Raw genomic sequence first — 18115 nt, 5'->3', positions numbered from 1 at the left:
GGGAAACTTCTGTTTTGAGCTCCCTGACTGTGTGGATCTGGTGCCAAAACCAAAAATCTGTCTGAAGAGTGAAAGATTCGGTCAGCAGTGTGTGTGGGGATGGGGGTGAGGGCAGCCAAGCCTGCGTATGGCAAGCAAGATGGACACCCTCGCCTCCAACTGCAGGGAAACTGACAGGGAAGTGGGCAGCTGTGAACAACACTAACCTTGAGCTTGGAAACTCCGTGTGTGTGAGAGGGGTTAGGACTACACTTGCGGGGGAGAGATGGGGGGAGGAAGCTGCAGGAAGGCGAGACTCTTCCTAGACATCATCAGATGCCAGTTGACACCCACATCTGGAACTCAGGCTGTATCCTGAGTGGGGAACACACACACACACACACACACACACACACACACACACACACACACACACACACACACACACGGTGGAGGACTCACTCCATAATCGCCCACACTAATATCTCTGCAGCTAAGCATCTGGACCGCCTCTTAAGTGAGATAAATAGAGACTATGAGAACCCTCCTGTCACCAGGCTGGGCTGACATCAAGTGTACCAAACGAGGCTCAGTTTGCCACCAGATACACTCCTCTCACCCAACCTTCTCCCTAACACTCTGCTTTCCAGTGTTTAGACCTTTTGGGGTTTCCAGGTTGCAGGAAAGGGTTCAGGTTGACAACAATAGAGGATTTTGACGCATGTCGGCAGTGAAGCACATTTGCTGGCATTCACAAGACATCTGTCACAGGGGAGCTGCTGCTCAGAGGCTGGGTTGACAGCTGCCCCCACCCTCCAGCAGAAGAGGGGAAAGCCGGGCAGTGTGTCACAGCTGATCGGAGAGAGGTATAGAGGAGGCAGGCTACCCTCAGAACCCTCCAGAACCCAGGGCCTCTCCAGAGATGGTTTCAGTTTACAGGTTCCCCCTGCACGGAGACACCTGTTGCAGAGCTTCCATTCGTCTCCGGAATAAAAATGTCCAGGTCCACAGACTTCTGACTCTCTTCCCAGGTGTCACCTATCTTCCTGTCCTGTCAAGTTATCCAAGGAAGATTCTGCTCATGTGCTCTCTGCCCATTTCACAGCTGGAAAAACCAAGGTATGGTCCACAACACCCAACAGCAACATGGTACACGTGCTCCCCACAACACGAATGCTAGCTGGACACTTTCTGTGTGCTGGTGGGGTTTATGTCTTTCTGTGTGCTGGTGGGGTTTATGTCTTTCTGTGTGCTGGTGGGGTTTATGTAGGAGCAGGCCTACCACAGTTGGTTCATAAATACTTCTTTCTTGCTTGTGGGTCTCAACACGACACTGGAGGGAAGCGGGGATGGATATCCCACTGGAGATGCTAGGAGAAGGGAAATGGACCATCCCCTTAGAAGGGAGGGAGGGACCCCCAGTTCTCAGAATTTAAGATAACGAGCAGGGAAAACAATCACTTTATTTAAATGTGTGAAGGAATGATTTGTCCTCTCTGTGTGAGAGGAAGCAGTTAAGGGGTTTATTTTATTTTGGGTCCTAATAATATTACAATCTCCAGGCTGGTTATTATCCGTCACTTTTCAGGGAAGATTGAAAAGAAAATAGTTTCATCCCCAGCAATTGTGAACCGCTCTGTCTGATGAGTTGTTGTTCCCACTTAGATATTACACGCAGCCCATCAGGTGACCTGCCCGGCTGGGTGGCTTTGTTTAACTGGGGAAGAGGAGACAGAGAAGAGGGAATGTGCTGGAGTCATGGAGGATGGGCAGACAGTGAGAGCTGAGAGTTCCCTGGCTTTTGTGGCGAGCTGAGAAGTCAGTCTGGCTGGGCAGGCCTCAAGGGCACCGGAACCTACACTATTAAATTAATTTTTAAAATCGTGTGTGTGTGTGTGTGTGTGTGTGTGTGTGTGTTGACCTATTCAGTAGCAAAACTGACTGGACCTGGGTTGAAAACCCAGCAATATTTCAGCAGGGGGAAAAAATCATTTTATTGTACACCTACTATGTGCTAAGCATGCCCACCAGGCCATTCTCCTGAAGTCCTCAGAATGACTTTCTGTCTAAATTATTTCAGTTTTAAGGATGAGGAAACCAAAACTCAAAGAGAGGCCCCACCAGAGAGGCAATATCCTAGCAGCTCTCCTTAGCCAAAACTGGAGTGGGGACAGACACTAGCTGGTGGCTCCTCCTTAGGGGTGGGGTCAGTGTGGCTCCTGGGCCCTCATCACCTGGTGGGGCCTGAACCGGGAATGTGGCTCAGCGTCGGTGGGTGCTCTTGTCTAGTGTGTGCAAGGTCCTGGGTTCTTAGGTCCCCTGAGTCAGACTCTCTGGAGGGAAGTTCTTGGATGTTCTTTTTTAAAATCCCCTTTAGATTTAATTATTTTATGTGCATTAATGTTTTGCCTGCACATGTGTCTGTGTGAGGATGTCAGATCATTTGGAACTGGAGTTACAGACAGGTGTGAGCTGCTAGGTGGGTACTGGGAATTGAACCTGGGTCCTGTGGAAGAGCAGACAGTGCTCTTAACCCCTGAGCCATCTCCCCAGCCCTCAGGATAACAGGTCTTCTGGGGTGACTTTTAGAAGTACTGAAGTTGGAGCGGCTGCACTAAGACAGCTCTGGATGTTTCCTGGGGGGCTCAGCAGCCACCCCACCTGGTGGTCTTCACTCCCCCTCCTTTGTCTGGTATACACCCCACAGCTATCCCTGGATCACATCCAGAACAAATTGATGATGCCCAGGTCTCTGTCTCAGATCAGCATCTTCATGAGACGCCCAGCTTCAGACGGGCGCACCCCAGCCCTTCCTGTCACAGGAGAGGGACCCTGGGATGATTCTATTGACAGTTCCTCCCCTCTCCTTCTCTCCCTCTTCCTCCCCTCCCTCCTCCCTGTTTCTCCTCTTTACATCTCTCCCTTCTCCTTCTCCCTCTCCTTCCCTCATCCTTCTCCTCCCTCCTCATTCCTCTTCTCTCCCTCCTCCCCACCCTCCTCACTACTCCTCCCCACACCTTCCTCCCCTCCCTAACTCTTCATCCTCTTCTTCCTGTGCTACTTCTGACATCTAAGAGGTGTGCCTTCCCAGCCAGCCACCCTGCTGCCTCGCGTGTCACCTGATATGATTGCCCAGGATCGCCAGAAGCGCTTGTGATTCTCATGGGTTTGGTGAGGAGCAGACACGGGTCTGGAGGGTGGATGGGATGAGGTCAGGCAGCAGCGGGGGCTCACACTGTGCTACAGCCAGTGGGTCTGCACGTGCGGCTTAGGATGTGGCACTGGCGTATGTCAGGCTGCTCTCGTCCTCAGTGCAAAGGACCTCATGGAGTCCTCAGCCCTGATACCTCCCTCACACAGGTGGACGGGATCATTGACCAAGGCCAGAATGGGTCTCCATGGTGACCATGCCATAGTTTTGAGGACGATGGCCATCTTGCCAGCATCCCTGGGTCTCTTGGATCCTGTCTAGTCTTGGGCCTCTGGACTGGCCACCTGCCCATTCCTTTGTTGCCAACAGGAAGTCCTCTGAAGATTTATTCCTGAGGTCCCTCTGTGCCCATGCTGGGCCTCTGTCCATCTGCTTTGCTCCTTCAGCCCCAGTAGGAAAGGCTATCATGGCTCAGAATGCTCTGTGGGCCAGATACCCAGCTATCACTGATGGGGGAGCTGTTCTTACAGCATCAAAAAAGGAAGGAAACTGAGGCTCAGAGATGGAAGGGTCTGGGCAATCACACACACACACACACACACACACACACACACACACACACACACACACACACACACACACAGTGCCAGTCCCTCACAAGTCTGTCAATGAGGGACACAGGGCAACTGGAATGCACGAGGTTCTGGGGAGGGTGAAGGACACTCACAAGAAAACTGTCACCAAGGGATGAGTGGGCATCGTGTCCTGGCCCTCTCTGCTCTTCACTGTCATCACAGAGGAGCAAGGTTTTGAACACCCCTACTCCTGTGCCACGGTCCTGGGACGGGGTCAGCTACCAGTTTCTTGCATTTGGCACCTACTGTGTTTTTTGCTGTTCACTGTGAAGTTGGCAGCTCCTTTCTCTGACCCTGACACCATGGGGTGGGTGTGGACCTGCTCCTTTTACAGTTGGAGAGGCAGCAGCTCAGAGTGACTACACTCAACACTTAAGGTGCCCACCTCCCCAGGCCGGCTGGCCCCAAGCACATGCTCTCTGCAGTATACTAATGTCGGATCCCATCCCCGGGCCTCCAGGCAATCTGGCAGGCACCCAACCTGGGGTGATCTTTTCCCTTTTTGCTCTCTTACTTATTCACCCAGAGGCTCAGCAGCCACAGCCCTTTCCCTTTCTTTCAATATTTATCAGTGTTTTAGCTGCTGTCAAAGGGACCCAGCAGAGGTAGAGGGGAGGCAGGACTGAGGAAGCTGGGCCTACCTGGCTCCTTGCATGCTCTGTCAGCTGGGAAGTCAGGAGCACCTTATCTCCTGCTGCTGCAGGACCTGTCCCTGGAAACCAGGAGGCTATGGCAGAGAGATCGTGGTGAGCTACCGATTTGGTACATCCCACGCACCTACATGCGGTGGAGCTCGTCTCTCATGGATGGGTTCTGCTCTAGGGCTGAGAAGACACACGCACAGGCTCTAGGACACAGCCCAGTCTGAGCTACGCTAGGCTCTACACTTCCCTCGTGGAAGAGAGGTCTGCTTGAAGGGTCTTACACAGGACCCTTTATTTTCAATGTGGGGAAACTGAGGCTCTGGTGGGCTTCCCTTTTCCCAAACTTGTGCCCCCTTCATCCTCCCTGGCTTTGCCCAAAGCACCAGTGGCCAAGGTCAAGGCCACCGGAAACCCTGAAGCTAGACATCACCTCACCTGTCATGCTCATTGTGCCTACCCTCCTGCCTCTGTGGCACTGCATCCCTCGCTTAACCAAGACCTGTAACAGCAGCCCTGAGGCAGGAGGAGTGCATTGAGATCAGGACTAGCCTGGGCTACAGAATGAAAAAAGAAAACGGAACAAAAATCAAGTGGGATTGTGAAGGGTGGTGGGAGGGCGGATAGAAATCCCAGCCACAGGCTTTCTCCCTAGCCCAGTCCAGTTCCTTTCACTTTCAAGGGAGCAGGAGGGAAGCAGTGGGGGGTAGGTGGGGCGTTGTACAGACGGGAAGTCTGGGGAAGGAGAGCGGCTGAGCCCAGTACCAGACAAAGAAAGAGAGGACACCCCCAAAGAAGGATACACCCTCTCGGATGCTCTCTGTTGTCACCTGTGATCCACAGTAAGCACCTCTGGGTGGTGTCATCTGGGACTGGCACATAGTAGGCACTCAGAAAAAAGGTCTTTGCCACAGAGTGGATCAATATTCGGTGTTTGCTGATGGGAACTGAGCTGTTAGTCAAGACATCAGGGGAGCGGAGTCAGCTGGTTTCAGCTCCAACCAGGACTTGACATTGGAGATTCAGAAACCTCTGCTGTCTCCACCAAACCCCAGGGACAACGCCTGTTGCCTGTCCTAGTCGCCAATACTGCAATACTGTGTTCCAAGGCCGTGACTACGGGATTGTGTTTTATCTCTACATAAAACGAAAGGCACTGTCATTCCAAGGGCTTTTCTATGCTTTTTTTTTTCTTGTGCAGTTGCTCCATGGGAAGTCCCTCCTTAGCTCTGGCTTTCATCTCTCCTGCTGTGGTTTGGTGAAGGGGGTTACATTCCACAAGGCGCAGGCAAAGGCATCCCAGATGAGAATGTCACTACTGGTCACAAGGAGTGCGGAGATTAAAAATAATATGTATGACTTCCTTAAAAAAAAAAAGAACTCCTTCCACTTTCAACGGCTGTTCAGAATCAACAGTATAATTTGCTTGACTGCCCTGGCCCATCAGCTTATCACCAAGGGCCTGGAAACTCCAAGAGGGGAGGATTATGCAAATAGAAAATCAGCTTTCAAGAAAGTGGGCTAATCCAATATTACCAAGAGCAGAGAGAAGCCACTGAGACGGGAGCTGCGGAGGCAGCTAGCAAGCCCTTTCCTGGCAGGAACCAGAGCACGGGAGCCAAGGGGGAGGGTGGCTGTGCTGGTACCCAAGCTGCATCTAGAAAAGGGGAACTGACTTCTGTCTCCCCGGTATTCTGAGAGGTCGGGGGGAGCAGGGGTTTGACTGGCTTTGTTGAAGTCTTTAGGAAGTTAATGTTTTGCTGGGATGGTCTCTCTTTCCCAGGAGCCTGGCAGACAGAGGGGAAGGAAAGGACTGGAGGCCAGCGAAAAGAATCTTGGCGAGTTTCCACAATGGACAGGCCAACGGGACTGCCCAGCAGGATGGACAGTGCTTAGGAGGTCCCCTGGAAGGAGCCCAGAACACTGACTGGTGGTGTCTGCATCAGGCTGCTCTTTTGTGACTGCTAAGAGTGGGAAGAGCCATGGACAGCCCTCGAGCCCCTCTGCTGGTATTACAGGCAGTGTCCACACCCAGCTTCTTACGGCCAGGGATCGAAACACAGCCCCTCATGGTGGCATAACAAGCACTTGACCAATGGAGCTATCTTCCCAGCCCTCCATCCACTTCTCTGCGGAAAGAAGGACTGGGGACCGCAAGTACAGGTCTGGGCAGAACCTGGCTTGTTACTTTCCCTGGGATCACCACGCGTCACCGAGGTTTCAAGGCTGATTAATGGAGTGAGCTAAGACCTCAGTGTCTAGAAAGTTCTAGCTGTGGTGCTAAGGGCATAGTGGAAGGAGCCATGCTAAAAATAGGTGCTCGACAGTTTCATAGATGCATGCATGTGTGGGTAAAGGGATGAGTGGGTGGATGGATAGATGCGTCTATGTATGCGTGGGCAGATGAGTGGATAAATGGTGGACGGATGGATGGTTAGAAAAGGGTTGGCAGATAGATGGGGGAGTGGATGGATGAGGCATGGGTGTGTAGGAAGACGGATGAATGGGTGAGTAGATGGATGGATATGTAGGAAGATAGATGGAGGGTGGGCCAGTGAATGGGTGGATGAATGAAATAATACATAGAAGATTAGATGGGAGGATGGATGAATATGTGGGTGAATAAATAAATGGATATGTGGCTTGGGTGAATATATAGAAGGATGGATGGGCAGATGGGTGAATAGATAAACAGGTAAGTAGAAGAACTGATAGGCAGGTGGATGGTTGACTGGATGGAGAGACACATATCTGAGTGACCATTGCTCTAATGGAGTTTAGACACAGATAGTCTCTTCACAAGATTCTAGAATGAAGTGGCACACATATCTGAGTGACCACTGCTCTAATGGAGTTTAGACACAGATAGTCTCTTCACAAGATTCTAGAATGAAGTGGCACACATATCTGAGTGACCATTGCTCTAATGGAGTTTAGACACAGATAGTCTCTTCACAAGATTCTAGAATGAAGTGGCACCATGACTGACACCTTGCTGGACCATCTATATCCAAACATGATGCAGGCAGCAGCCTAGATGATGGTCAGTGAGGGATCCTCACACCATTAATGAAATCATCCTTTGTAAGGGATATCATTTTAATGACAGCTATTAGAATAGGAAGTATGGAGATAGCCAATAAGAGACAGGTGTAGGCCAGGCCAGTCTCAGTGTGTGGGGGGCTATCTCTGATGCCTGAGTGGACAGATGGAGATGTTCTCAGGGAAGTCAGAAGGACCAGTGATCTTTGAGTGCAGTCTGCCTTGCAAATGCGCCGCTCCCGAATCCTCCCTCCTCCTCTCCCCACCTTTTAGCCTTGGAATTGAGAGAAGAAACCTTGAGACCACCTGCATGACTTCAGCAGTAGCCATAAGACTGGCTGGTTGACTTGACCTGGGCCTCAGTTTCCCCATCTACAGAATCATGACAACAGAGTCATGGGCACATGGGAGAGTGTCTTCTGCTCTAGTTAGAGACCAAAAGGAGGCAAGCCCCTGGAGACCACCCATACAGTCCCCGCTGGAGTAAGCAGAGATGGGGATGTTGGGGGCTTTCATTACCCAAGTCTCTCCTCCAGACCAAATGTGGGTAATAAAGTCATGTTGAACTGCCTGCCTCTTTAATTGGTACTTTGGCAAAGGTTAGATTCCCTGTGAAGCATTAGAAGGCTTTAACATTCTCTTTATTGAGCTGCCTCTGAGTGCCCATGGATAACAACAGGGCAGTAGGGTCCAGCCTACAGCTCCCTGAGCAGGGCCGCAGAGCTGGGCAGGGCCCACACTGTTTCTGAGGGTCCATGAGCTATTGCCAGAGTCCTGGAACCTGGCTCTGTTTCCAAGGACAGATCTCTCTCTCCCACACCCACTCGGTTTGATTGAGAACAAACATTAGAAGCCTCTGCCTCTTCTGAGACAGGATCTTGATATGTAGTGTAGGCTGGCTTTGGGCTTGAGATCCTCCTGCCTCGGCCTCCAGAGTGCTGGGATTGTGGGTGTGTACCACCACACTCACCAGTGCCGCCAGGGAGAATGTGGCTGGTCAAGTGATTTGGGGAAGCTTGGCTTTCCTGTGGCCCCTGGGGTCCCTGGCTAAGGGTTCAAGGGTGTTTAGCTACACCCAGGCCTTACTCCTGCACAGCGGAGGGTGGCATGGGAGAGGAGTCCTCTTGATGATGGCTTGTACTTCTTATACTCATCCTGATTCATGAAGGATTTGACCGGAGAGCAGAGTAGAAGCCAGGAGACCACTTGCCTGGCTCTGGTGGCACCAGGCAGGGCAGAAAGAGCTGGACTGTGACAACGGTGGCACTGGGGCAGAGGGTGGTTTTCAAGCTTAAAGCTGACACACGAGAAGCCTAGTTCGTGGGATCCAGAATACGCTGAACCACCTTAGGACACAGGGTGTGAGGGGCTGGGCTGCAAAGGGGCTCAGTTTCCCGTTTCCGGGCCCATTATTGAGAATTTCCCAGTGTCCACTCTGAGCTTTCCCTCTAGCTTCAGCACGTCCTTGTCACAACAACATGGGGCTGGCACCCTCAGCCTCTTCTGGAAGAGAAGACTGGAGTTCAGGGAGAGAGGAAATGAGAAGATAAGGAGGCAAGATGAGGAGGTGGTCAAAGTAGATGAGACCCCATGATGGCCGCAGGACCCAGCGCCCTCTTCCCCTTCCCTCAGGTCTCAGCAGATGACACCGGGGAGTCACTTTACCCTCAGCAGTTTCCCCAGATGTCTGCACCCTTGGTCTTTCTGGTGAAGGAGAAATTTGAAATTTATACAATGCATGGGAGGCACACGAGACACCCAGACTCTGCCCCTGCTTAGACACGGACCACCTCTACAGCAGTGACAAGCCCATGTCACCTCTGGGGTACTCCTTCCCCTGATAAATGCACAGTGAGGACATGAACACCTCTAGAGACCACTCCAGCACCACACTCCAGGGGTTATGACTGCCACATTTGAAAACCTTGTTGGGAGAACGTCTCTGCCTACTGACTTCACAGAGGAAGAGAAAAGCCATTTGGGGAAATTTGACCTCATCCTACAAAAGAAGAGGACAATATCCCCATTGTGAGGAATTACTATAATAAGAGTTCAGTGGAGTGGAGCTTCCCAGTTAAGCATAGCAGCAGGTGTCCAATGACACTGAACATCTGTCTGCCTCTCCACTGCCACCAGTCACACGCAGTCACCATCATCCTGGAGTCCATAGGATCCTCCGAACCTTCCTCCCCACATCCGCCTCTGACCTCATCTCGGATGGTGCTCTGAGCTCACCAAATCCCACTGTACTAGCTTCTACCCGAGCAACTGGGAAAAACTGTATTTCTCAGCCTCCCTTGCAGCTACTGCCAAATTCTGGCCAATTGAATACAAGCATCTGTTTCTGGAACCACAAAGCAGAATGTGACTCTTATATTTGTGTAACACCTTTTCAGATGGTCTCCATACACATTGAAAGGGAAGATACACTAGTTGGTTGGTGTCTTTTTTATTATTAATTTATTTTTTCATTCCAATCCCAGTTCCCCCTCCCTACTCTCCTCTGGCTCCCCCTTCTCTCCCCCACCCCCCATCTGCTTCTCAGAGAGGGTAATGCCTCCCCTAGGAAGTCTACTAAGTCTGTCCCATCATCTCGTTGAGGCAGGACAAAGGCACCTCTCCTACCCCACCCCTACTTCTGTGTCTATATTGAGCCAGGAATCTCTCCACATAGAATGGGCTCCACTAAGTCAGTCTGTGCATTCCAGTGACCTCATATATTGTCCCAGCTGCACCACTGTCACCTATATTAAGTCTAGTTCAGTCTTATGCAGGTTCCCCATTTATTATGTGGTGTCTTAGTTATGGTTTCTATTACTATGATGAAACACCATGGCCATAAATAACTTAGGAAGAAAGGGTTTATTTTAGTTTATAACTATCAGGTCATACTCTATTACTGAGGGAAGTCAGGGCAGGCACACAAGGCTGAGGTGGGGACTGAGCAGAGGCCATGGACTGGCTTGCTCCTCATGGCTTGCCCAGCCTGATTTCTTACAGCACCCAGGACTACCAGGCCAAGAGTGGCACCACCCACAGTAAGCTGGGCCCATGTCAATCATTAATACAAATAAAAATGCCCCTGAGGCCAATCTGGTGGAAGCATTTTCTCAAGTGAGGTTTCATCTTCCAAAACTACTCTAACGGGTGTCAAGTTGAAATAAAAACTAGATAGCACAGATGGAACGAGCTGGGATCTCAGAGCCGCCTCATTGAGGACAGCCACAACTCTGATTTTGTCAATGAGAAGTAAATATTACACCCTGCCGCAGAGCTTGGGCCTGTTTTGTTAATGTGGCACTGCCTTTGCTATCCTGACTCACATTCCCTCGTTGTCCAGGCTCTGCGCCACGGCCAGAGAATTCCTTTGGAAACTTACGTTAGAGCCTATATAATTCTTCAGCACAGGGACTGGGGGATGACTCAGTCCATGAAGTGCTTGCTGAACAACCATGGGAGCCTGTGTTCAGATCCCCAGCACCCACATAAATGATGAGAACAGTGGTGCCTGTCTGCAACCTAGCACTGGGATAATGAAGGGACAGGAAGAGCCAGGTTCCCTGGCAGCCGGTCTAGCTGGATTGGTGAGTTCTGGGCTAAGTGGAGATCTGTAGAGGAAGACACTTGACATTTGGCTTGCGTGCGCGCGCGCACGCGCACACACACACACGCACACACACACACACACACACGCATACACATGAAAGTGGAGGTCCACAAAGGAAGACAACATATGACCTTTGGCCTATGTACTCACACACATGCATGTACACACCAAGCATATACATAAACACATGCACACACATTACAAACCTCTCCAGGAAATCCCAAGTCCCACTGTGCGGAGGATGAACTGTATCAGGCCTGCTGTGAGACAGCCATGGCTCTTCTTTGGCTTAAACTCTTTATCCCTTGTCCCATTGCGTTCCAGTCCCATGGTTTGAATTCGACGGCATGACCAAGCTCTTTCTTGGTGAGGTGGTACCTCCGCCTGGTATGTTCTCTGCCATTGTTAGTCTCAGTTGTCAATTCGATGACCTCTAGGAGGGTTTGGGAGATGGCCCCCTGAGCAAGCCTATGTGGATTATCCTCACTAGGTTAACTCACCCACTGTGGGTGGCGCCATTCCCTATCTGGGGTCCTGGACTGTGTAAGGGGAAAGGAACTGAACAGCAACAGTGATATGCATTCATCCCCGTGTCCTGGGATGTGGATTTAATGTGACCACAGTTCCACACTCCTGCTTCCTGGGATGTGGATTTAATGTGACCACTGTCCACACTCCTGCTGCTAAGGCTTCCCCACCATAATGGACTGTACTCAACTGTGGGAGGGATTAAACCCTTTCTCCTTTAAGTTGCTTTTGTCAGAATGTTTTATCAGAGCAACAGGGCACTCTCCTCCTTATCATACAGTCCATTGTCAATGTCACTTTCTAGGCTGCCTCTTTGCTGGCCCGCCATCTAATGAGCACTAGCTATTCCCCAACACACCATCCTCAATTATCTGCACCGCACTTATCACCGCCTGCTATTTTCTTGCTAATTACTTAATTAATGGTCTGTCTCCTTACCCCACTAGAGGAGGGATTTTGTTTGTCTTATCACAATTATATTCTGGTCCTAGAATAGTTCCTGGCATGTGGACACATTAGGCATGCTATAGACAAGGAGCGTTAACTTCTCTCCCTCCGTGAAGTTGGGTACCAGAACCAGAGGACACAGGGCCCCACAGAATCCCAAACCAGCATCGGCAGAGATTATATTTCAGCCAGCTGTCACTGGCTTTGCAGCCATCTTTTTTGCTTTATAAAGGAACTAAAAGAAAATTCTTCATGTGTGTGTGTGTGTGTGTGTGTGTGTGTGTGTGTGTGTGTAGCTCAGAGGACAACTTTGACTGTGGTTTTCAGGAACTGTCCATCTCCTTTGGAAAGAGTCTTATCGGTGAGCCTAGAACTCACTAATTAGGCTAGACTGGCTGGCATTGAACCCCATGGATTCTTCCATCTCTGCCTCTCCAGTTCTGAGAATTTTTTTTAGCTTTACGAGACAGGGTTTCTCTGTATTGTTTTGGAGGCTGTCGGTCCAGCCTGGCCTCGAACTCACAGAGATCCGCCTGTCTCTGCCTCCCGAGTGCTGGGATTAAAGGCGTGCGCCACCAACGCCCGGCTCAGTTCTGAGATTTTTACGTGGGTTATGGGAATCTAACTTAGGTCCCTGTGCTTGTCAGGCAAGCACTTAATAGTGACTGTCAACTTGACAGAATCTAGAATCATTAAAAAGACAAGCCTCTGGGCATGGCTTTGAGGAAGCTTCTAGACTAAGTTAACTGAGGGGGGAGATCCATCTTGATGTAGGCCATACCATCCCATGGATTGAATAAAATGGAAAAAGTGAGCTGAGCACCAGCCTCCATCTCTGCTTCCTGAATGTGGATGCCATGTGACCAGCTGCCTCAAGCTCCTGCTGCCTTGCCTTTCCTGTCATACTGCGTCCTTGAACTGTTGAGCCACAGTGAACCTTCCTTCAGTATGCTGCTTTTGCAACAGAACAAGAGACTGATGTGCCGCCGTCTCCTGTCTCCCTGACCTTGAAGTCAAGGTAACTGGGGCTTTTGGTACAACACAAAGAAAGGAAGTGTCCTGAGTTTGGCATTTTCTCCTACTTCATGTAGACCCTGCCATTAGGGGTTCCCAGTCTGAGGGAGGAGGCATGGGTCTTTTTTCCTGAAGGAATACCCACACAGACACTAAGGACAGAATCTCAGCACCCAGGAGATGCAGGAGTGGTTCAGAGCCACTTACTTAGACTCGAGTGTACAGGATGGATGGATGGATGGATGGATGGATGGATGGATGGATGGATGGATCAGGGCTTGGAGTATGGGGAGGGGAGGAAAGAGAAGGAAGGAAGGAGGAACAAAGGAAAACACGGATTGAACGACAGATGGACAGGCAGAGAAGAACAGGGAGTGAGCATTAGGTTCTGTCTTTCCAACCCACACCTCAGTCATGCTCTCTCCCTAGTCAGGAGGAGGAGAGCACACTCCTGTATGAGGCAGGAAAAGACTCTGAATCCTCCAAGACCTCCCTGGCAACAGGAAGTGAGGCTGAGGCCACAGGGAGTACCTGTGGTTGGGAGTGGAGTATAGGCTCAGATCAGCACCATCTCATCTCACGCATAACTGCATCCTCAGACCCAGGGCAGGTAGGAGGTGAGCAGACTAAACAAACTCCTGAAGGCTCTTGGGGGAGGCGGCTGGCTGCTTCCTCAGTATTTTCTCAGCCCTACCCTTTGACCTTCTAAAAAGCCACAGCAGCGAGCTTCCCGGTTCTAATGGAAAATCCCAGCACCACTTTCTACAGAGGCCACTATCAATCAGGCCACCAACCTCCGCCCGTGCTGAGAAAAGCCAGCCTCTGAGAGCTGCCTGAGGCCTGCCTGAGCTGTGTGAGTGCAGAGACCTGAGGGGGGCTTCACTCCAGTAGTTTTGCTTGAATCTCCCCAATTGGCCAGGTCCACCAGGTCCTAGGGTGTGTGCAGACTCAGCCACCCTCAGGGGAGCAGAAGAGAAGCTGGCACATCTCAGCCCGGGAAGCTTTTAATCCCAACAAGACTCTGTGGGCGGTTACACCCCGCACCAGTGTCCCAGGTCTCGGAGACAGCCTTGGGTTCTTGGTTTTATTTCTGCCAGCTTTCCTATCTGTGTATAGGTGGGGCAATGGGATGCATCTGGCTGTTCTCTTATCTGTCCTGGGTTTTGAGTTCATGGTGGTCAACTGAAGACTGACTGAAGACAGCCACATAAGGTTACAATAGTTGTGTCTACATTGAGCACATAGGCATTTTTCTCCTTCTTGTTTCTCCTTTCTAAAGATTTTATTTGTGTGTGTGTGTGTGTGTGTGTGTGTGTGTGTGTGTGTGTGTGTGTGTGTGTATGCATCAGCTGGATGGAGTTACAGATGGTTGTAAGCCACTCTCTGTGCATGCTGGGAACAGAACCCAGGTCCTATGGAAGAGCCCCAAGAACTCTCAACTGCTGAACCATCTCTCCAGCCCTTTTCTGTTTCTTAGAGTAGAAGAATATGAACTAGAAACACAGTGGCTAATTATATTGTCAACAGAAGTAATCCAGGGGTGACTCAAGCACACGGGGTCAGGTACACCAGACCGGCTGCCTCAGACCCACACGGTAGTTGGATGTGAATGAGCGTGAGTCGTGCTGAGCCCAGTAATTGGCTCATACATGGTACCGGCTGCCTTGGTTCTCCTGGCCAGCACCCTCCAAAGGCTCAAGGCTCCTCGAGATGGCTGTAAGATGCCAGTCTCCATCTTTGGAGAAGACCAGAGACATCAAAGGGGCAAGAGCCCAGAGTGGGTGTGAGAACCAGCCGGAGAACAAAGCTAAGACTCCAAGGTTAATTAGGACAACTGAGGCTAGCTAAGGGGAATGACAGGATCCAGCTCCAGGTGCAGACACTAAGGAGAGGAAGGATCTAGTCAAGAGTGATAGGATGGAGAAAAACCAAGACTTCACTCAATGCAGTAGGAAGTCCAGGGCTGAGGCAGGAAGAGACAGGTGAGCAGAAGGGGTCCTGGTTGACACTGAGATGCCACCAGCCCCAGAGGTAGGAGAGAACCACCAGTCTTGGGGAAAACCCAGAACAAAGGCAGTCTGCAGTTCCAGCCCTGGCCCCTGAGGCAGGACCCTAATTCTCAGAGGGCGCTATGAAGGCTTAAGATGAGAGCATACAGTCCACCTCCCAAACCCCAGTCAGTGCCAGCTCTGGCCACTGTGATTCCAGCCTCAGTTTCCCATCTGGGTCAAGGTTAAGTTACTCATGTCTCTCAAAGGAAAAGGTGCCATCCATTAGGAGGGGGCCTGACCAGAGCTTTAAAATGTTTGAATCCCAACCAGCCCCTAATGGCTTTGGGGACCCCCTCTTTGGACCCTTGCCCTCAGCACAGCAGCTAAAAAGACTCTTTGTCATCACTCTGCCCTAACAATGGGTAATGGGAGCCAGGGTCAGAGAGCCCAGCCCAGAGCCAGGCACACAGTGGACTCTCCTCACACACATGTTCACAGACAACCTCAGGAGAGAAGGAGATAACATCAGCTTGAGGAGAGAGGGTGCTTGGACCAGTCAAAGGGGGACAGAAAGCCAAAAAGCCAAGTGCATCTCATTTGTAGACAAGAAAACAACCACACACAGAAAATCAATAGCCTTACATCCTTACATCCCAGAGACCTACACACACACACACACACACACACACACACACAAACCCCAACAAAACAGGCTCCATTTATAATACTAATAAATAAGTACCAGAGAGTTCTTTTAATTTGGGGCACTAGATATTTGTTTAGTGAAATTATAAAAACCCAACAGAGGCTCCATATTAGGGAAGCCATCAACATAATCCATCCCATTAGTAAATTAAAGGAGAAAAACCATATGATTACTTCAATAGGTTCTTAAGGAACATTTAATTAACTTTCCTTATTAAAAATCTTTAGGAAAATTGAAACAGAAGTAACCTTCCTACGCATGACCAAAAAAACGTATTTATCAGAATTCAGCGGTAAATATAAGTTAAATAATGAAACCCAGGAAAAGTTTTTTTACAAGACTCCAGGAAGTTTTAGACAATAGGATGAGTCAAGAAGTGACAACAAATTCAGTAAGTATAAAAATACTGCTTACATAATGGGTCAGTTAATTTTCTACTGATGTGACACCATGGAGAAAGAATTTAATTGGCCTTATGGTTTCAAAGGGTTAAATTCCATGATGACAGAACAAAGTCATGATGGCAGGACAACTGAGAGATGCATCTTAGTCCACAAGTAGGAAACAGAGAGACTAAGAATGACATTGATGTCTGAAATCTAAAAGCTCACCTCCAGTGACACGCCTCCTCCAACAAGGCCACACCTACTAATCCTTCTCAGACAGTTTCACCAACTCAGGACCAAGTATGCAAATATGTGTGCTTATGGGGGCCCTTCTCATTCACACCCCCATAAAGATTTATTTGTGAGTTTGTATCTCCCTCTGTGTGTGTGTGTGTGTGTGTGTGTGTGTGTGTGTGGTGTGTGTGTGTCTTTGTGTGTGTGTATATGCCTTGTGAGTGCTGGTCTTCTTGGAGGCCAGAAGAGGGTGTTATGACCCTTGGTGCTGTAATTCTAGGTGACAGTGAACCCTCTGATGTGAGTCGTGGGAAGTGAGCTCAGGTTGTCTGTAAAAGTACTAAGCACTCTTGACTACTAGGCCATCTCCTCATCCCACCATGCAGAAACTAGGGCACAGAGAGATGAAGACACTTGTTAGAGTCACAGAGAGTCTAACAAGAAGTCGAGATTGGAATCTGAGTGCATAGGCTACAGGATATGAGTATTTATAACTTAGGAGCCGATTCATCCTGTGCTGGGAAGAGAGGGAGGTCACCACTATTTGTGGGTGATGTAATTACATAACAATTAGGAAAGCTGAAAGGGAGCCTACTAGCACTAATAAGTGACTGTACAGTGTCTGCCCAAATGACTGGCCTGCACATGTCAGCAATTTTCTTTCCTCCCCTGGGACCCCAATGTGCTGTTAGGGGCACAGTGGACTTCTGTGGCTATTAGTTAGGGGATGGGGACGGGCCAGTAGGGCTGTAGGGTAGTCTGGGGAGAGCTGGGGGGCTGTTCAGTGACACAGGTGGACTCTTCTGAGGCTATCTCCATCCCGATCAGCCTGTCCCAGTTGCGGGGTCCCCTCTGTGTAGCTGGAAACCCCCCCATACCTCTCAGCCACCTACCTTCCAGCACCTCTTCCTGTGCTTCAATAATGTGAGGATCCCCACCTGGGCCTCTGGGTTTTATTCTGTAGTACCAAGCAGTTCCAGGGGATGGCGCTGTCCTGATTTAGGTGCTGAAAGGCATGGACATAGACTTGGGAACAGGGAGGATGAGCATGGAAGCAAGGATGCAATTGGAGGGTGGCCCAGTCTGAGAGGCGACCAAGGCTTCACGAGAGATGAATTCATGACAGGTGTTTAGAGTTGACCAGATGGAGACAGTGACAAGGGACCCCAGAGGACAGGAAATACCCTAGATTTCTGGCTTAGGAAATCTGTGGGTGGTGATGTCATTTGCTATGAGGAGGAAAAAGGGGAGGAGTGAGCCGAGGGGGAACGCAGAGCTTCATGGTAACTGTGCCAAATGGGAGCTACTTGTCAAACATCTCTGTGCAAGGACAGCAACTTTATAAAATTGGATGGTGGCACTCTTCCTGCTCCTAACCATCTTGGATCACCCCTCATGGATTTTGTCCAAACCCCACAACATAGGTGCTGAATACAGTGCATTCTGCTCGGGTCCCTCCCGACCCACAGTCTTCTCCTCCCTTCCCTCCCCAGCCCCTCACTGAGCACCCAATGGAGTTGAGATGGACCGCCCTCCAGGACCATTGCCTCTCCTTTCTCTCCATGTGCCACACAGGCCCTAGCTCTATGCCATGGCATTCCTTTCTACCACCCAGGATTCCGTTATCTGTCCCAGCAGAGTGCATGCTGGGACAATACCTCTGTGCGAAAACCCAAGGTCTCTACTGGTTTCGAGCTCACAGAAGAGCCGGGCTTCCCTCCTCTGTCTCTCCAGGTTGTACCATGAGTGATATG

At 50.2% G+C, this 18115-nt stretch overlaps 1 protein-coding gene and 1 long non-coding RNA gene across 2 annotated transcripts in view; one reads left to right on the top strand and one right to left on the bottom strand.

Annotated features, from left to right (window-relative positions):
• Igsf21 (immunoglobin superfamily member 21) overlaps positions 1–18115 on the bottom strand; it is a 214609-nt gene that overhangs the window by 95530 nt on the left and 100964 nt on the right. The gene's annotated exons all lie outside the window — the stretch shown is intronic.
• LOC121144167 lies at positions 990–8019 on the top strand. The gene is made up of 2 exons (XR_005881481.1): positions 990–1098; positions 6190–8019. It is a non-coding gene; the product is annotated as an uncharacterized LOC121144167 (long non-coding RNA).

The sequence above is a fragment of the Mesocricetus auratus genome, unplaced genomic scaffold (assembly GCF_017639785.1).
Source record: "Mesocricetus auratus isolate SY011 unplaced genomic scaffold, BCM_Maur_2.0 Super-Scaffold_100014, whole genome shotgun sequence".
NCBI classification, from domain to species: domain Eukaryota; kingdom Metazoa; phylum Chordata; class Mammalia; order Rodentia; family Cricetidae; genus Mesocricetus; species Mesocricetus auratus.
Note: the sequence above shows the minus strand (reverse complement) of the source record. Positions and strands in the feature narration are given on the sequence as shown.